Source organism: Blennius ocellaris (genome assembly GCF_963422515.1).
Source record: "Blennius ocellaris genome assembly, chromosome: 14".
Taxonomy (NCBI): domain Eukaryota; kingdom Metazoa; phylum Chordata; class Actinopteri; order Blenniiformes; family Blenniidae; genus Blennius; species Blennius ocellaris.
The window spans coordinates 20,941,699-20,962,179 of NC_137663.1; positions in this window are offsets into that span (position 1 = coordinate 20,941,699).

Consider the following 20,481-nt stretch of genomic DNA (forward strand, 5'->3'; position numbering starts at 1 on the left):
GATTTCACACACTGGCAGATAAACTTTATACATAACCTTTCCACTCACAAGCAACCAGCTTGTGGTATTTGTCTCATTTAAAGTACTTTTGGTCGATTGGCCAGAGCTCATCTCAGAGCTGACTCTGGGTGAAGGAAGGTTCCACGGTGGACATGTCACTAGTCCATTACAGGACAAACAGAAAGATGCACATTCTCTCCTAACGACAATTTAGAGTCTCCATTTATCTTCAATCATGTGTTTCTAGACTCTGGGGGGAAATTGGAGGACCTGGAGAAAACCAACACGTTCACAGGACAACATGCACACTCCACACACAAAAAAACCTCTCCCACCTATGACAGCGATGATTAAAAAAAAAATAAAAAAAATCCTACAGACATGTGGTATAACTACACATAAAAGCCCAGAGACATACATATACACATGCAGAAATTAAAACTTTTACACTTTTTTTCCCCAAAATTTAAAAATAAAGATTGTTGTTGATAATCTAAATAAAGGTGATAGTGCATAGTGCTGCATGCAATCATATAATTTCCTCTAGCTCACACAAAGTAATTTAGTGCCGTGCTGAGTGCTGAACTTCAATATGTGCAGGGTGTAGCAAAGTGTTGCTTGACAGTTGCAAGGCAGGAAATGCTAAAAAAAAAAAAAAATACAGATCTCCAAGGCCCCACCAATGATGAATGGCTCCCAAAGTACCAAAAGGTAACTTGTAGTCATAGTCAAGTTTAGAGGAGCATGGCTGAGAAAGGAAGTGCACTTGACATGTCTATACCTTTTTTTTGTTCTTGTAAATATTCACAGAAATGGCATGCTTGAAGCTGCCTGTCTGTTGCAGCCAATGACGACTCAGTGGGATGAGTGCAAATGGGGAGTGGTGGCGGTGATCGGGCCTGCTTTCCTTCACTCAACACTATCTGGAAGTATGTTCTGTGATGCGCCCCTGTTTTTCTCCTGTGTAGCTTCAGCCAGCGGTTTGAGAGAACAGGAAGGAGGCAATCAATCAGAGTGATGGTGCATGAATTTCACCTCTGGTCACAGTCCACACCTGGGACAAATTCAGATGAACACCGGGCCACTGAGAGTTCCTGGCAAGTCATGTAAAGGGCAATCCAGTAAAGTACACATTGTATCTGAAGGGTGGAGAGGACTCCTAACTGACAAACATGAGGAGGATAACTTAGGGCTATAAGGGCTGGTCATCTCTGTAGTGTCTCATGACTTCATGTTGGCAATGGACGCAACACATGGATGTGTTTATCCTGACTGATGCAGAAATTTATGGAGCTCCAAAAACAGGAGGCCGTGATGCAACCAACAATTGCAAATATATCTGTCGGGTTAGGGAGTAGCTTCACTTGAAGTGATACAGGTTCTCTATGACACCATGTGAATAAAATGCAGTTATATGTCTGAGAGATTCATGATGATAGCATACCACTCTCGAGATGTTCAGGTGTGTTCCAGATCTGGGAGGAATGTGAGTCGGACTTATGATTTCAAAAATATTTCAAGATGATCCTGTGGAGAAAAAAAAAAGCTGTGTTTGTAAACATTTGATTGTTCCAAATTGTTGTTGTTAGGGTTTTTTTTGGCATAATTTTCCAAGTTAATAATACTGCTATGATAAAATTGATAGCTGAAATTTTTTCTTTACTAAAAGTGTTTTCATTCAAGATGTTCTTTTCCATTATTTACATATAAGGAAAATACAGTTGGAGTAAAAAAAAAAAAAAGAAATACTCAATATTTTTTGCATTAAAAATAATTTAATAATACACAAAAATCTCAAACAGCAGTCTCTTAAACTAGCCAACTGATATAAAATGCACTATTGTAACAATGTTAATAAAATTAAGATGATAATTAAGTTGCTTGCCACCTGTAATATATTGAATTAGATTGTATGTATTTTTTCCTGAGGTGGATAGACTAATGAAAATGTATAGCGGTTAAATTAGATATGTTTTACACGGTTGTGTATAAAAGTGCTATTGTTGGAAGGAAAAATAGTCAAAGTAAAAAGAAATGCCGATGCTCAACATAATGTAAAATATTCCATTATGACGCTTTTTTCTCAAAAGAATAATATCGATATTAAGCAGGGATTTTCCAGTCAAAAGTGCCTTGTTGTCAAGAGAGTCAGAATATCAGTTCATACTGTGGTTATGCTACAATGTTAGAAGATTTTATAGTCTAATGTAATCAAACTTGAGTAGAATTGCATAAAAGAAACACTCATTAAAGAAAATGACTAGAAAATACTAGCCATTGACACAAATGTGGTATTTTCACACATAACAGCGACAACAAGGGCACATTGTTAAATAACGTTTTCACATTTAGTGAAAATGACAGTCTGCAGGCCATAGCTGGGTATTTTCCCCTTTAATGAACAAGCAGGTCAAACTCGCCCAGCTGAGATCATAACTTGTCTAAATATGGGAAGATTAAAAAAGATGTCATACTTGTGCCAGAATAAAACATCAGATTTTTCAAACCGTTAGTGTGCTAACAACTTAGCTTTGTGCTCAGCTGACCCATTACTTTTCAAAGGAAGCACTTAATTGAAAAGGATGGCCCAGCACTGCTGTCTCTGTGAATAGCCTGAGCCCCGGCAGCATATTGAAGATTAGTGTTTAGATAGCTCCTGGAACACACCCAGTCATGTATGTACACTTCACCCTTTGTTCTGGAGTAAAAGCTACCAGCCTGCATAAAGCCCAGCATGATCAGGCCTGTCTAATGTCATTAACGCTGACGCTGAATGGCCTCAGGTCGTCACTCTTGCTCGACCTCCATCCCTGCTGTACATGCATCACTTTATCGCTCGTGCCGAAGCTCAATTAATGAATAAAAGAGGACTGGAGTTGCTTGGTGAAATGAGGGTGTGAAGTCTCAATAGCTGAATGCTTGTTCTCTTTGAACTGTAGAACAAAATAAAACACAACACATACATTTTCCAATTTTAAGATATGCTTTGTCATTTTTCAGTTAATATGAAAAGCACAGTACATAAATACACTCATGGGTGTTTGGGTGGTGTTTCCTTTTTTTATTGCTTTTATTTTCTGTTACCATAAGCAGAATTTCTATCACATCTCAAGCCATATGATAATTATAAGTATAATAAAAAAAAGTTAAAAGAAAACAGTTTTTAAGAAGATTCTGCCACTTTTAGGCCATGTTCATATTGTGTTGTTTTACTTGAATCCATCCAAACTAAAATAGCCTGAAACCTGAATCTAAATCATTTTAAATTCACGAACATACATACTTTTGAAAGCAGGTGCCTCAAATTTACAGTAGATATGCCAAACGGCATGTGGAAGAATCAATAAAAGTTCTGTTTGTAAGGCAAACAAATAAATAATGGAGCCGTGTCTGGTTCTCTGTCTCGCATGTCATTAGTAATGTCACGTCATGAACAAACTCACCATACCAACAACGCATTTTGTTTGAGACCTAAGTGATATTTGCCATGTGAATAAACTCCAAGATCTCGAGATGATAAATTGTGATAATTAGTGTCGATAATATCCATCCTTCATTCAGTTTAGGGCGCGTTCATTTCCTGTTAGGGTTACATTGGGCGCAAGGTTGCCAGCCCATCACAGGATAGACACAGGGACTCCAATTTGGGACATTAATTCACCTAATAAGTGTGGTGACACTATGAGAGGTTTACCAAGGCAGGACTGAAAGATAATCAGGCAAATCTTTCAAATGATAAAAACAAGACACAAATAAAATGGCCCGTAGAATGATTTTAGGTCAAACCAGATCAACATTTACCAAGATGTAGGAGAGTTAGAACAGCTCATGAATCAAAGCACTCATCTTATCAGTGAAACAAAGAAGATGTAATAATATGACCTTTGGGTGCAGAGCTGCTTCTGGAAGTGTCTCATTCGTTTTTATTGTAACCAATGATGACAGCAGCAGGAGGATTTAAGACACAGAGCCCCAAAAGAAACACCCATAGAAAATAATAAACATACATTATGTCAGTGGATTGGCGACTTGATGCTGTGATTGCATCAAATGGCTGTGTAACAAAATAATCACTTTCACATCTGGCGGTCTCCTCAAAATGGAAATGCATTTAACAGGACTTTCAAGACAATAAGATGGAGAATACATTACTATTTCAAACTTCCAAAAAACATTGATTCACAAAGCAGCTTTAATGTCCATGCTGGCTCCAATGACTTACAAATGGATGGATATATGTATTTGCTAAACATCAATCAGATTAATCCCGAGTCACTTAAATAAACTTCATTCAATGACTGGCAGTAAGTTCTGGTGTAAAACAGGCTGATTTTCAAACTTTTACAGAGCAAATGGAATCTTTATTGAGTGCGTTTCTTTTCTGTGACTACAAGTATGTCACTAGTTGCTATTTTAACCCTTTACAAGGCTAGTGACCACACACAGCATTTCTTCTTGACTTGTGACAATTAGTGTGATGGCTTCCATACATGCAATGCATCTTGAAAATCATATTTAGTCTCTTTTTTTGGAAAAATACTATTGGATGATTGGAATCCTTAGTGTGCAGAAAATCTTTATTTAAAAAAAATCTGAGAGCAATTCCATGTATTTTTTTTTCAGCTACATAGTTAAATATTGTGATTTTGGGCTTTCCAACTGATCTTTGTGTGTATACATTTCAGATGAGAAGGCATGACAAACAGAGCAACAAATCGTTTCTGAATATATTTCTAGATTTGCTTGAATCGCTCAGAGGTCAGCACACACACATCCTGTGAGTCCACTGACCGCCGAGACAAGAGAGAGACACTGTGTCTGCCAGATAAACCTAATGCTGTAGTAATGAATTTTGGGTGGCGTTAACCCATTTACAGCTGTGTTTCAAGCGTAGACTCTTGAGCGCCTGGGATTCCAAGCTAATTTAATGACACAGAGGCAGAGACACAACTAATTATAAAGAGAGGGCCAAGTCATTGTTCTTGCTGCAGGGAGAATAAATATATAGCCCCAAATTTAATCAGAGCACGATAGACACGCTGTCGGAGACGCCAGTCAATTCTAACCACCTTAAAGCCTCGTGAACTCCCACTGCAAAAGTGGCACTGGCTGCAAAATGTCCAATGGCCATTGACAAGAAACATCTTTTGTTCAGCAGATGAAATTAAGACATATTTTTGCTTCCTAAACAAGTTAAAAATTCCACTCATTGGCAGGACAGAGAGGCTTCTTATGTTGGAAAAAAGCCCAGTTCCTAATAGAGTTTGCTCCCTGTTGTCGCACAACTACGACTTTATTTGTTTAGATTTATTGAATTTACAGGAAGATGTGTTTTCCCTGCAAATTCATTTAGCAAGCTTTCAAAGGGACTCAACTATGATGGGTGTCTAACTTTGAGCACACGCAAGTCAACATGTGATTATTTGGTTTTACACTTTTTATTTTTTTTGTCAGAGCACTGCTTTTTACATCCAGAGTGCCATTTGTTGTGAGGGATGGAGGAGATATACCCTTCTCTGATCTATAAATCCCCTCTTCTGCTGGTTTATTTGTTCTCACAGGTGGGGATCGAATCAGTCTCAGACTGATTAAAGCTGCTTCAGCAGTGCAGCTAAAACACATCAGACAATTGTTTTCTTAAGATCCAGGTGAAGTAGGGTTGCCCTAAATCACACATTGAGAATTAAACTCACCCGATTAAGATAACGCAGGGTACGTGGACTTGCTTAGGAATTTCATTATTGAAAGACTCTGTTGTTAACAGTTCCGAAAATTCAGAAGTAATAAAAACATGTTAGAGAGGTATGTCTTACAAAAAAATGTATACCATAAAAGTGTGTCCCACATATTTGTTGTTCACTGCTTATTTTAGAATTTGAATTAAATTTAGTCACATTACAATTTTGGAAAGGGCCTCTTTATAATGAATATATATTTATATAAATAGCTGTAAACTCTCCATGTTCTTTATTAAAACCATCATTAATTTTAATACAGAGTTGAGATAATAAGGTAAACATGACGAGTGCAATTTTTTTTTATAGGGCAGGGTGTCAAACTTAAGGCCCCTGATGCATAACTGGTCGACATAAGGCTCCAACCTGGTCCACTGAACACCAACAAAATTTCAAAGAGAACATAGAGATTTTCAAACACATTTCTTAAGACGCACACCACTGAGACCCGAGTCTCAAGATAAATTCGAGCTCTATGTGGACCCTGAACTAAAATGTGTCTGCCTAGAGGGACTCCACCGAACCAAAACCACAAATAAAGAGGATCTGCACATGAGCATAAAACTATTATTAGATACAAAAGGAACCTGAAACAACTGCATTTATTCATAATGAATAAATTCGATGAGATACAACTTACCCACGCTAACACAGACTAACACATTTTTAATAACAAAAATTGTCAAACTTTTATCTACTATTAAAGAAGACATGCTTTTATGAAGCCGCCACTGTGGAATAATTTTTTTTAATAATTTTGACTGATTGCAAACCAGGCCATGTCTTAGGGCATTATTAATTGCAAAAGTGCATACTCTTAATAGTGGAAAGCGATGTCCCTGGTTGCTTCGATGCATTAGAATTGACTGTTAAATCATTTAGCCCTTGTCATGCCAACCCTGCTACTCTTGTGCATTTTCTGGGATCCATAAGTGTCCAAAATCCCATCAGAGGCAGCCATCAGGAGCAGAAGGCTTTTGTGGAGCTGCCTTTTAACTCATCTTTACCCTGCCTCACCTAAAGGATTTTATTTATTTACTTATTTTGAAGCGTCATCTTTCAGTTCTTTTGGAAGTCCTCGCCGTACGGAGGCCCTAAGTGTCTCATGTGGAGAGCACTTTCGACACTTTCTGTGTTGTTGGTTTTTTTTTTTTCTTCCTGAAAGCAGAAGGGACCTTTCATAGCTAAATAAGCCTGCCTCCATGCCTGAGGGCATCTGACAGTGGTGGATGGGACCTGGGAGGACAAGAGGCCTCCAGAATGCTCAATATTACATGACACTCAGTGTAAGATGCTTGGCACTCCAGTTTCACAGTGCAACTACAATGTTACAGCCTCTGATTATGCTGTACATTTTGCAAAATTAATACGTGTAACTGCTGCGTAGTCCTCTATGTTTTACGACTTGCATGATTCCTTGTGGGAGTGCAGCCGATTACAATGAAGTAACTGTGAGGGAGGGGAACCTGAATAACTGTTGACCCGTGTGGTGAATTTTAAATAATGCGTCACAGTAACACACAAAAATTGTGTATTTTGGAGAAAAAAAAGGTTTCTTTTGCATTCATTATTTCCCTTGAAATTCTTACAATTTGCTTGGTGGTATGGTCAACCAGACCCCTGAAGTAGATGATCTACATCATAGATCAACGTAATGAGAAGTTATCTTGGTGTGTATGATACTTTGTTTAGTAGAAATTACACAAATACAGTCTGCTAGACTCAGTATCAAATTATATGGCAAGGGATTTATTCTATTGCTTCTTTGTTTATCTATTAAATTCTGGAGGTGATGACCCACTGAAGATACTCATTCAGGAAAATGAGAAAAATTGGGATGGCTACAGGCAAAATAAAACATGTGGCAAGTGAGTTAATATGCGTGCATACGTGTGCTTATTGTTATAATATTCCACTTTATTGGTCTTGCTTCTATAAAGCTTAAAAAAAAATGTTGTGCCTTTTCACACTTTAACTGGGAGGATAATTTGTGTTGCTGCTGCAAATAGCAGTGTGCTTGATGCATTTCCAGATCCATTTGTGCATCCATGCGTTCCAACTTCACAATAGCTTTACACCTCTGAAGTGTCATATCTGCACCCATTAGATCACTTTTCTGGGCTAAATTGCCGTAGGCTTGAGCGTTGATGCTAAGTCGGCATTATTTTCTGGAGAGCTAAATAGTACAGGATTCTTTCTGTGTGTGTCATGGATCAGTGGGAAAAAACAAAATCCAACACATAAACAAAGATAGGTATAAAGAGTTTATTGAAACTAAACCAGGCAATGGTATCCAAAGAGTAATCCTAACAAGGGAAAGTTCAAACAAAAATCACAAGATACACGATCTGTCACGGACACAGGGGGAAGGTGGTTTATATACACCAGGGAATGGGAAGACACAAGTTAAACACATTAACATAGCTTAAAAGTAGTACTTCGGAAGAATATTGATCAGAGCTTCCATACTGGTATTGTACTGTCATGCCACAGCAGGTCGATCTGAGTTAGATTTGGGAGGACGTTGCATGTTCCCCTTTGGCCTGTCGCAGTTTTCCTCAGACCATCTGGCTTCCTCCAACATTCCAAAGACATGCACATCAGATTGGTTTCTGACTTAAAAATACCTACCAGCAGGGTGCAATTTTCAGAGGCAAGATAGACACTCCCAACTCCGGACTATGCATCAACTCGGGATGAAATATATCTCCACTGCATGGTGATTAAAGTTACTTCACAAATAGACTCAACAAACCAATGAAAACATAATTAAAATTGAAATAACGTACATGTGTCACTGTGCACACATTGAGAGTCAGATAAAAATTTTTACATACAGTGTGAATTTCTGAAGCTTTGTATTTTAATTAAATTATCATCTACTTCTTGCTATTTTTTCTTTCCTTTTTCTTGAGTCATAACTGCCTCTCCCCCCGATCACTGAAATCACTGGTAGTACTAAATTCTGCTCTTCTGGTATTTAGAGAGTGAACAGTCTGATTATTGTCTAAAGAATAAAAATTTCTGGAAAAAAAAATTGATGATTAGATGTGAAGAAGGAAGGTTTCAGAGCCTTGTTTTGAGAAGAAATTGTGGTTATAAACTGATAAGTCAAAAGGAAAATGAAGATTTATAAAAAAATGATGTATTGTAAAACCGAGTGTCAGGTAGAATGAAAAAGAGAAATACAATTAGAATAATCAAAAAGAAAAAAAAAACTATGACATAGAATATGATTCAAAACAATGAGAGTAACAAGCACAGCAGTAAATAAATAAGGAAGTATAGTGGTCTGATGAGTATTTATACTGTAAAGACGTTCAGCCTTTGAGGATGAAAACATACCACCGTGTCCAAAATCAGTCCCTACACATTTTTCCTTCATGCAATGTTAGATTACAGTGAAAAAAAGATGATTCCGTACACTGCCAATGAGATAATAACCTGCAGCCCTGAGATGGTATACTATGTGAAAAGTAGCAAAAAGTAGTATTTCTAATGTTTTACCCACAATTATGCAAAAGGTACATAAAGACAGAACATGAATTGTTAGTTCAAGAGCTAATGTGTCTATTCAGGCATGAATTCTGTCATGCTAAAATCCTCCTTAGCTCTGTTTCATGGACCATTGTACATCTGTTTTCTGGGGATTGACCAGCGATGACCCTGACGCCTCTCGGGAAAGATTATCTTCAGTTTACCGACACAACAAAACATTCAGGATGCAGGGTTCAGCCAACATACAGGTTCATTCAACTATGAACGTATTCTGTCTGACATGAGTCATGTGATTAATAACGAGAAGATTTTAATTTGAATAAATATTGTGGCTTGGACAAAAAGTGTCAGGGAATTCTTAAAATTTATGTAATCTGTCACACATTTTAAGGCTTGTAACTGACAACTGGAATGACATTTGACTAAACCAGACGTCAGAACATAAGCTTACGCCAATATCAATCTGGTGATTTCATCAACTGCCATTTCACAGTTGATGGGATTAAAATTTAAGCACGTTCACACAAGAAGGAGAGCTGTTGTCCTGAATATAAGCATGGCTGGAATTTGGTCACAGGCACATGGCCACAAGATCATTTACAGCTGTGCTGATATTCAATACAAAGGAATAACCTTGGCTGCGACACTTTTATACAGCAGTTAGTCTCATTGACAGTGATGATACATATGCTACAAAATAATGCAAAACGCAGACCACAAGTGGACTGCTGCTCAAAAACGCCAACGTGTATTCAGCACATCTCTTTGTTAATACTGTTTATTCCTATATATTGTTCTACTTCTTTCAATCCTGTATATTTATTTAGCATATAACTGGAGTTTTTGGTCTTATTAATTCACAGAAATGTGTCAGGAGTAACGAACTGTATAGAAAAACTAGATTACACTATATAATCAAACTGAAGCTGAAGATCTACTGTTTAATCTGTTTTTAATGTAATTTTGTGAGGTTTTTTGTATTAATAAATGCAATTACATAGTTATATTTTTTGTCTTCTATATTTATTTATTTTTGTTTTATTTATTGTGTTTTTAACGATAACTTTAAATTAATTTCCTAGTTTGGATTTTTAGTTACTTATTGTTTTTGGACTTTGAACTCTTGAAAAGTGCTGGCATTTAATTTATACCTCATCATGTTTGCATTTAACACCAAAACACATTTGAATTATACTTTCAAAGGGAAGTAAAAATATAGTTGCTACTGAGCTTGTTTTCTAGATTTGTAGTGAAGGTTGATGCATTGAAAAAAACCATTAAGTGAACCTTTAGATGGAGGGACACTCCAAAAAACATTCAATGTAAATGGTAATGGCTGTTATAGTGGAGAAACAAATCATGATATGATATGAAGTTGCCAATTAAATAAATAGACATAATCTATATCATTGTCAATATTTTCAAAGGCTTTGTAGGTTAGCTGGAGCTGTGTGTGTGTGTGTGTGTGTGTGTGTGTGTGTGTGTGTGTGTGTGTGTGTGTGTGTGTGTGTGTGTGTGTGTGTGTGTGTGTGTGTGTGTGTGCTCGCGTGTGTGTATGTGTGCGTGCATGTATGTGTGTCATGCGGTTGTGTGAAGCCAGAGTCTTCTTTCATTTCGTGGAAGTTCTGTTGAGTAGGTGAAAGTGTTGGCGTTAAAAGCAGCAGACACGCTGGGGGTGACAGAGAAGGCGCTGGGCGACTCCCGGGCCTGCAGCACGTCCTCGTTCCCTTCACTCTCACCTTAATCCAAAGTGAAATGACAACACATTCTCGCAATATGAATTCACTCACTTGAGAGCCACCTCTGTCGCCGGCAGGAAATTAGGAATGAGATGAGTCAACTGTTTCTTTTCACTTCTGCTGCCTCTGTTTTTGCGTCTGTGAGCATGTCTGTGCATGTGTTGCATGGCCGCAGTGAGCAAAGGACAAAGAGGAATGACAAGGAAAACCATCCTGTCTTAGAATTTCTCTAAAGCAGCATTTTTAAACAACCACATTTGGATTATACTTTATATCTGCACATCAGAGAATCTTGATTTTTCAACTGTTGCACCCTGCATAGCTTCTAATAATGGTTGCGGACCCGGATATAGTGAATCCAAGTAATGATTGACACAACTACTTTTGCCAACATATAAAAAAGTGAGCTCTTCAATATACGTTTTTTAGGTTCTAAAAAGTGTTTTATAATGTCTATGGATATTCCCGGGATATGCAACAGCTGCATCGAACATTTGAGCGTGTATGTCGTTTAGATCCCATGGTCTTTTTTTTCCCCTGCACTCTCTAGTCTATAGATCTGAATTTAAAAGCCCTCCCACACTTCATACACAGTCCAACCATATACTTGATTCTGACTGTCTAAGACGAAGGTCTGCACACGGTTTAGTCAGGTCAGGCGGATTACTCATGGATCTCTTCACAAAACGGTGCTCACACTGGGTGCCAACACTTCTCACCTCAGTTTCACAGTGATGGCCCTCTATGGCGTTATAATCCAAGCTTCAAGGGTTCGATCAGAGTAAGAGCCTTACAAGCTATTGGAGGTCAGTTGGACGTCTTAAAGCAAGAATGGCTCGCAAAGACACATTAGTGGTGGATTAAATGGTGTTGCCCTGTTGTGGTTACATATGGCGACCAAATATCCATAACAATGGAAAAACAAGGATTCCCTTTGCACAAAATGAACTTCTCTGTAGGTAACCATCAGTTATCTCATTACTTGCAATTCTGTATCAAATCTGCTCGGGTTTGACAGCTAAGTATTTGCTTCACTGTACCTTTTGTCTGTAAAGTGTAGTTGTTGCCTCGAATTGCTCCTTCCGCAAGTCACCTTTAAGAACACACAATATTCCTCCTATCAAAATACATCTACCGGAAGCTGGTATGTTATTGTTGTATACCGTGTCTGTATTTGCCAATTGGTCTTAAAACAGTCCATGTGTGAGGTGAAGCCGATTTCACGAGGAAACAACCACAGGACTTAGAGACAGCTAAGAATCTTAACCTCACCAAACCTCTAAATCCAGCTCCAAAATCAGAACACACCTAACAGCCACCACATACTGCCAGGTGAGGCGAGTAGCATCGATTAACTCATTACAACGGCACCTGTCACGGGGCGGGATGTGAAATGCCGATGAGTAAAGCCATCCGTTTTTGAAATGGATGTATTGCATTTCAGGAAAAACAAATAGAAGAATAGATGATTTGGGGTTTATGGTGTTGTCCAGCAGAATGAAAACGGGCATGGTGACAATCATTTGGTGAACCAGCAACGACGTCACATTCACCCAAGGTGAATCAATGCATGTCTTTAAGGCGAGATCCCACAGAAAAGTCACAGCAGAAATTGTTAAAAACCTGCATGATAGCAATATCTGCCTTGAAAGGATCCAGACAAGACTATGAATTAAAGGACAATGGTGGCCTGGAGTGCTTTGAGACACGATGTTCAGCTCATGTGTTAATCTGGTCGAGGCTCTGTGGGATGATTTGTCAAGGTGAGAGGGGACCTAAACAACGAGGCACGAGGTTTAAATGTTGCACCGTGTTGGATATCGCCACTGCATGAACAGTTTCAGTTAACATGCAAAACCTTTGTTGGCGTCTGCATTCAGACGTATCTCAGAAAGAGGCAGCTAATATTGTTTTTCTCACATTTTGTGCTTCAACAAACCCACAAATAAATCCAGATAATACAAGTCATAATCTTCTCATGCATCTTATTTGGGTTTTATCCCTGAAATTAATTTGCAGCGTGATGTTTTTACTGCTGACAGCTCCTTGATCCTTGATTATATTATGATGGGGTGTTAATTGTGGTATTGTAATATTAGGAACCTGATCACATTGACACCTGATGTGGACTTAACTGGATTTAGCGATCAACAGACAAACCGCCTTCTCTTAAACAGTTCACTTGTTCTTGGAATGAGTACAGTTTGAGAGCCAGAGGATGGTGTCTAAGCCACTTGAAGCCATCTGGGTCTCACTTTAGCTGCAAACCGCTGGATTTTGACACCTGAATAGATCCATTATTCATAATGATACTTACATGATTTACCTTCTTTTAAACCACGTCCAAGTGTTCATGTTTATTGTAAGGTATATCTCTTTGTTGAATGTTTCTTTGCAGTCAAGTATTTACGTGTCTACCCTATTTACTTATTTATTATTTTGCCTTTCGTAGTGTATATTACTTCTCTGTGCAGAGCAATGCTCTAAGGACCTTCCACTGGGACTGATTAAGTATTCTGTTCTATTCTATTTTTGGATTCAAGAAGATGGATGGAAGAAAGTACATGCGATTAAATATTTTTAATTCTGGAAATATCTTGAAAACAGAAAGACTTTCGAAACACAGAAACTTATAATTGCACAAATGAATAATTAAAGTTCATTTGACAAGTATCTTTAAAACAAAATATCTGACTTAAAAGGAGAGACAACTGAAGAAACAAAATTCAAAGAAAGATAGGGTCCTGTTCAGCGAGTGTGTTTTTCAATATCATAAACATTTTCACATGTTTCATTCAATTTTTTTTTTCTGTGTACACTGGATGTGCTCATTTAGATATAAAATGTCATTGACAGTTTGCTTTTAGTCTTTGTAAATGTTCATATTGGAGGTAGTTTGTGAGAGAAAAGTGTTTGCATGATCTAGTTTTGGGATTACCAGAGCAGTGACGCCTGCATGGGGAGTTTGAATTACACCTCTACAGTTTCTGTCCATGGAGGTATATTATGTTAGACATGTATTAGGCACATATGCACAATACAAGGGGATCCTGACTTGTGTTCTGCCTTTACAAGAGAAGGGAACACATTTCCAGCTCAAGGTTGTTGTTTGTACTATTCTTTAACTGGATAACTTCCTATTGAGATTTTTCTAAAATGCTTGGCATTATATTGGCATACATTTGAGGAACATGTTTAATACCACTACAATCTGCTACCTTATATATGTGTAAAGCACAAAGGAAATTTCACTGGATCATATACAATGGTAGTAAAAGTGTACTTAATGAAAGGCTTGCGGAGTGTGAGCCCTTATAGGATGACACCCCAGTATTTTTTCTGCTGTCCCGGCAGCAGAATTATTATTCTGCATGGGACAAATAATTTCTGGTCCACTTAATTAGGGTCATTAATAATAAAAGCAGATATAATTCCCAGAGGCAAAATGCAAATAGTAGTTATAATTTATATGACATAGGGAACGAGGTACACTATTGAAAAAATAGCTCCACAGCTCCTACCCAACACCCCTTCACACACACGTGTGTGTGCATGCAAGACTTCATGATGTGCAACAACTTCCCATCCTATTCTATATCTGCTCAACACTCTTGATTTTATTCAAAAACATTTTTAATATACTTTGTTAATTCTTTTGCACTCCCAGCTAGAGCTACAAATGTTGTTGTTTCTTAACTATGTTCCCTTTTATCCTAGAAAGCCTGTCTTTGTTTCATTTAGTCGGTCTTATGTCACTTGGCTACATGACGCTTCCTTATTAATGTACATTTTGTGCCGATATGACCTAACCTACAGAATAAAGAACATGACTGTTAGCTGCAGGCAATTGAGATAAGTGTCTCTGTGAGTTTTTGTCTATGAGCCAAAAATAAAGAGTGAATGAACTGAGAAATCAGAGTGGCTGTGGTATTTTTTTCTTTCCTATGTATTTCATTACACAATTGAGTGCCATGAGATGACTATGTTGCAATCTGTACTCTACAAATCATTGTATTTCAAATGAATTCACAAGTGTGGGACTTGACATGACAGCGCCATGAGGTGGATGAGGAGTGCATAAAGAGTAAAAAGTAGTATCGCTCTGATCGCTCCTTGAATGATTAAAGGAGTACCTTGGAGAGATGTTCTCTTTACTGGCTATACATCAACAAAAGCAGGCAAGTTATCTTCAGCAAGATGTACATTGGATGAACTGAATATCAGAAGTCTGAAAATTGCTGTGAATCTTTAGCAAAGGAGAAATTGTTAACAAAATATGCTTTTACCACATTCCCGTTTACTTTCTTTTAGTCAAAACAAGGGGAGGAAACGAGGGCATGTCATTTCCCATCATCTGGAGAAGTCTTTCTCGTCATAACACTTACTCCAGTGGCTCCCAAGAGTGGCAGAGGAAAAGCCATTAAAGGCCTGTTAAAACACTACTGATACTGTCAGATAGAGACAGGAGACATGGAAAGAAACAAGTCAGACAGACCTCACCAGAAGCAGTGATGCGGTTGCACTCTTAGCTCAAGAACAGACCAAAAGTGCAAAGCTGCCAGACAGACACACATGTAAATCAGTCATTGGCTTTGTAGGGGAACAGTAAGTTGGGAAAATACATTTAAGCATACAGGCTATGAAGGCAAATAAAAGCAGGAAGACAGTATACTGTTGAAAGCCAGCCCAACTCTCAGAGAGGGAGAAGGGCACATGGAGAAGTAGAGGCTAGTACTGTTTGATTTTATTTGAATCATTATTTCTCTCTCTCTTCCCAGCACTTTTGTAGAAGTTCCCCTAAACGTATTGCACTTAGGTTGCTTGGTACGTTGGTTTGCATTCATGCCCAGTTCACAGTTCAAACTCGACTCAATTGGGTTTGAGCCGAGACTGTGCTGATAACTCCATGTTCTCAAGCTTAACCATTTTGTTCTTTTTTCCTGATGTAGTTCTGGCAGAGCTTAGACTTCAGTTTTGGGTCATTATCTTGCTGTAGGATCAAAGCCTGACAAACTAGGCTCATACTAGAAGGTATTGCACGACACTACAGAATGCTGTCCTGGTCGTATTGGTTCAGGGTGCCTCTCACTCTGTACAAGTCACCAACTCTGGGTCCAGCAATACAGCCCCAGACCTTCACACTTCCTCCCCCATGTTTGGATGTGGAAACATCCTTTTTCCAACTTGACGACGTACAAAGATCCTGTGTGATGAATCAAAGATTTCACATTTTTTGATTCATCAGTCCATAATACCTTTTTCCTGTTTTCTTGCTGCAACTTGTATTATCAAAACTGCAGTCTTCTCTTCACAGGTGAAATTGAGACTATGGCCTCTATTTAGCTGTACTTGAAGCTGTTCGTTTTTAGAAACTTGTCTTCTGATTCTGTTGTGGCTATAAGGAAACTGTACTCTGACAAATAAACTTTCTTTGAATTTTTTTGTCAGAAAGACATTTTTAAGTGTTTTGATGGTCTGTCTCTCTTCCATTGTTAATTGCCCCTCTCTTGCTCTTTCTATAGCTGCACACAACGTTTTGCAGTACAATACTATTCAACTGATGCTCATAAGGGTATGGTACTACAGTGTGCTCCAACATTGCTTTCATGCAGGCGGAGAGAGTTGGAAGTAATCCAGAAAAGTTGGAACACCTGCAGGAATTAGTAGCGCCAACTTTCAAGGTTTTCAAGGCAACCTCCATTGCTGCAGAACAGCTTAAAATATTCCCTGAAATAAACGCTTTTGAAATGTACATTATTTTTCATTGTTGTGCAAACTTCGCTTTTTTTCTTTACCTCTGGCAGCTCACCTCTTACCTTTATACCATTCCAAGTTATTCATTGGACTCTATATATTCACTAAAGGGCAGGCCTCCTGAGCAAGGCCCTTCAATCCCAAATGTTCAGGTTAAGTAAGGGCATCATATATAAAAAATAAAAACGCTTGAGGCAAATCAAACACACAGATCATATAATCTGCTGTGGTGACCCCTGAATGAAGCAAACACAACAAAAAAGAATAGGATTTGTGTTATTTATGCTCCAAAAAACAGTTCAAATGTAGTTGTCGGATAGTATTGGCTGAATATCTGGAAAAAAGAAAATGAAAGACATGCTTGAAATGAGTTGAACTTATTTTTTCACTAGACTACTACTGATGTATATGTAGTTGTCATCTTCAGTTTACTTCCGAGGCCCCTCCTTACTTGGCAGCAACTATGCTTATTTGCAAGAAATTCTGGGTGAAGGGGAGGAAGAGGGAGAGGTGGTGGACACTGTGACGGTTCACTGGTTGATGTACAGTGACAGACTGTCTGCAGTAAGAGGCGAATGTTGCATGTTAGGCAGGTCAGCAGATGCTGGGTTGACAGTTGATGAAATATTCAAGTCAAGACACTGCTATCATGGATCTGATGTCTAATGTTTCCGAAACAAACTGTGTGTGAGGACGAGAAAACCAAAGTACAACACAGTAATGTGCCAGGGAACATCCAAAAATAAAAAAGATGAGCGGGATCAACATTTGGCCTTTTGTGTTTTCAGATATGATGCTTTTCTATTCAAAAGATGTAATAAATCCTGTATTGCATTATTATTGCAACAAGTGAACAATGCATCTCTTGATGAATTCGCGATAATCGAAAAAGCTGAGAGCCAATGAATTTGAATTTGAAACACAAACACTGCATTTGATCATATCCTTTTCAATTCTGAGCAGAGCAGCTCCATCATGCTGAATGTATTATCTGTTCAAACTTGGAAAATGCAAATTGATTTCAAAAGGTTAATATTGTTGGCTCAGGTCACCTTGAACCACTTTCTGACTTGAACTGCTATAGGTTTAGACTGCTGGAAGACCTTTAATCCACTGGTTCACTCTTCATAGCTCGTACATTGAGAATTACATGAAATTGACTATGTGTATCTGTTCCATAATGATGTGATCTCTGACTGTAGAACAAGTTTTCTGCTTTGTGTTTACTGCCCTCATAACCTTGCATTATCTTCACTCTGGATTAGCTTGCTCTTTGATATCAACTTTTTTATTTTGTTATTGTCTATCCAATACTTTTATCTTTCACTGTCCTCCAAGTACAATCAGAAACCCATCACCTTTGAATTGAATATCTGCTAGAACGTTTAAACCAAAACTGCCACTGGGCTATTTCAGTGAAACAAATTTAAATGAACTTAATGAGACTTTTAGATTTCATACAAGTTAACTTTGCATCTAAGAACACTGTTTAATCTCTCCTTTAAGATAAACTTGCAGGTTGCAATCATCAACCAATCATTGGAAGTGTTTAAAACTAAATATTAGTTTCGTTCAGAGCACCGGTGCATACAGCAGTGCATTACAGTCTTAAATAGACGTGAAATTTGGAAAGAATACATGAAGACTTCATTAACAGGAAAATGAAAAGTACAGACGCTGAGACCGTTTTTACTCCATTTACATTTGCTGCCATCTGCTGGAACTTGTGAGACTTTCCCGTGCATGGATCATATATTCCTGCTGACATTGCCAGGGTGACGGATTGGTTGCCAGTCCATCACAGAGCTGACACAAGCAAATATCCACACATCTACCACTCACACTAGCCATCTGACCCTTTTTTGGGCATATCTTTTGCCCTTTCACTTTCAATTCTGACATTCACCTATGTCTCCAGGCTTGTTGGGGGTCTCCTTTTTTTGTCACTTGACCTGTGGGCCCCACTCAAGGTCGCCTCTTGGCCATGTGTCCATCTGGTCAATCTCAGCCCACACTCGTTCTATCTTCTCTATCGGTCACTGCCCTGTTTGTTTCCAAACCTCCTCATTACAACTTCTTCTTGGCCGCCAAGTTTGCAGGGTGCCCCTCAGCGTCTTGTTGATACACACCTGCAATTCCTGCTGCAATCGCTTGGTCAGCATTAGTTTCTAAACAATATCCATCCCATGAAGTCCAGGTACCAGGGGAAAACCAGGAAGGCTCAGAGAGAATATGAAAACTACCCAACATTAACTGTAGGGTAGACTACTTGCATAGCTAAAAGAGAACATAGTGTAAATGATGTAAAAGAGTTTGATCAAGGTCGATCAACAAGTGACTTTGTGCAACAGAAATGGCTTTAAATCATCCACACGAGGCTTTATAACATACAAGAAATACAACAGGCATGAAAAATGAGCAGTTTATTATAACACATAGACACTGTATATACAGTCACTTAGTTAAATCCTGAAAACTGGCTGCATTGGATACAAAGTTGGACCAAAGTATTATAATTGTCAAAACACACCACATGCTCATATACATCCTTTACCTCTGGACACTTCACAACATAGAATAGATCTGAGCATGCCAGACTGCTGAAAAAAGAAGAAAAACAAAACACGTACTTTGCATAATACTGTACAAACTTCTATTGCATATTGACGTACTGTACAAAAAACAGCCAAACTGCCCGGCGTAATATAGAAAACATTGACCATTTGAAGCCGGTTTCAACGCATTGCAGATTGACTAACTAACAACAATGTCTGACTGAAAGTGTTTCAAGTGGAGGCTGAGCCACAAAACTCTCACCTGTTTGGGTCCCGATCCTGGAAATGTGTGAAAAGTACCTCTGACTCAACTGTGCTAAGGCAACCATAAACTTTTTTTTCCCCATGTGAAATAAAATTAAAAAAAGGCAACAAAATCAGCTGGAACAGTAACTGAGCTGCCATGTGAATGCAAGTTTGGACTTGGATCATGTAATGAATCTGGCACTTCCTGTACAACATACGCACCATAAAGTGTTGTCTGTGCAGATTAAAACAAACGTAAAACTATACATGAACAAAAACTTTAAATAAGAAAAGAAGAAGAGGAAGACACGTTGAAGCTGTGTTGGGGCCCACTCAGTCAACAACCTCTCATTTAATTAGCTAGACAATAAATTACAATGACACAGACTGGAACAATGTTCTTTAAAACGTCACTTCAATGACTGAAAGCACCTAAAATACTTTCTAACATGGGTGAAGTGACCCTTTACAACCAGCAATGCAAAAGTTTTTATCAAACTGCTGAGTAATAACTGTGATCATGACATAATTAGCTCAAGACAAAACAGATTAAGGAATCATTACCCGCATAATTACCTCAGACCATTGCTTGTATCCTTCACAGTTTGACGGCCTCACATGTGATGAGAGGGTAGCATCAATTCATCCAAACAGATGGCAGATGTGGCAGGGATGAAACATCTGGTCTGAGGTACTTAACCCCCGTCAAGTAAAAACCGACATGTACCACCAGTCAAGTTAAAAATTATCATAAAACTTTGAATTGGAAGATTTCGTCAGTCACGGCAGATCAGGTTAGGCCAGATCATAGTAATCTATTGTCTTTAAAATACATCTCTCAGATATACTGTACATACCTAAAGTATGAAAATAGTAGTAGATTGAAGAATTAATGAATTTCTTTCTGTTTTTGGAGAACGTTTTTACATTAGGGGCACCCAAAAAAAAAAAGAG